Consider the following 1067-nt stretch of genomic DNA (forward strand, 5'->3'; position numbering starts at 1 on the left):
GCTTTAATTACACATCTTTTCATGTACTTCTCAATTTGAAATGGGCAATGAACCAAGTGCCCTGTATTTTACGTCCAGCATTGTGTATATGTATAAATATATATGTAAATGTATAAATACATTTCCCTGTATTTATATCAGCATTTTTTATAACTATCATTCTGACTGATACAAAACTGCTTTTTCTGTAACAGTGCAGTACTCCTTGTAGTCCCAAGTTTAAATACCTCACTTGATCAAAAAACAAAAAGAAATTTGAATTGCAGCAGTTTTGGGGTTCTGGCTGTAAATACAAGCAAGAATCACGGAATGGGTCAGGTTAGAAGGAACTACAGTGGGTCATCTGGTCCAACCTCCCTGCTCAAGCAGGGTCAACCTAGAGCACATGGCACCGAACTCAGATGATTCCCGAGTATCTCCAGTGAGGGAGTCTCCACAGCCGCTCTGGGCAATCTGTTCCAGGGAGCAGTCACTGCACAGTAAACATGTTTTTCCTGATATTCAGGTGGATCTTCCTGTGCATCAGTTTCTGCCCGATGCAGAAACCTTGTCCTGCTGCTGGGCACCAGCGGGAAGAGCCCGGACGCAGCCCCTTGGCACCTCTCCCTGAGATTCTGATGGACATCGATCAGGGCCCCTCAGTCTTCCCTTCCCATTCCACTCCACGTACATCCAAAGCAGCCGGGGCTTCAGGGTCTTGTGTGTGTTGTGAGAACACATATTCAAACACAAATCGTGCCTCATCTCATGCACAGCACACTGTTTTGCTAATGGCCCAGATCCACCCGGACGGACGAGTTCTCCAAAATCACGCGGCGCTCAACGCCGCCATTCCGGCATCCTCTGCTTCCGCCCACACGCCATATCCGCCTCCGAGGCGGCGCTCTAGCCCGAGCCGCCGCTCTCGGTGGTGTTTGGGAGGGGTGTCATGGCGGCCGTTGAGGTGGCAGCGGCCGCAGCCGCCGGGAGGAGTCGCTGAGCCAGGACGGGACAAGACAAGCCGGGAGGAGCAGCTGAGCCGGAGGAGCCGGGAGGATGCGCGCGGCTTTGACGGACGAGTTGCCGAG

The sequence above is a fragment of the Fringilla coelebs genome (assembly GCF_963513975.1).
Source record: "Fringilla coelebs genome assembly, chromosome: 6".
In the NCBI taxonomy this organism is placed as follows: Eukaryota; Metazoa; Chordata; class Aves; order Passeriformes; family Fringillidae; genus Fringilla; species Fringilla coelebs.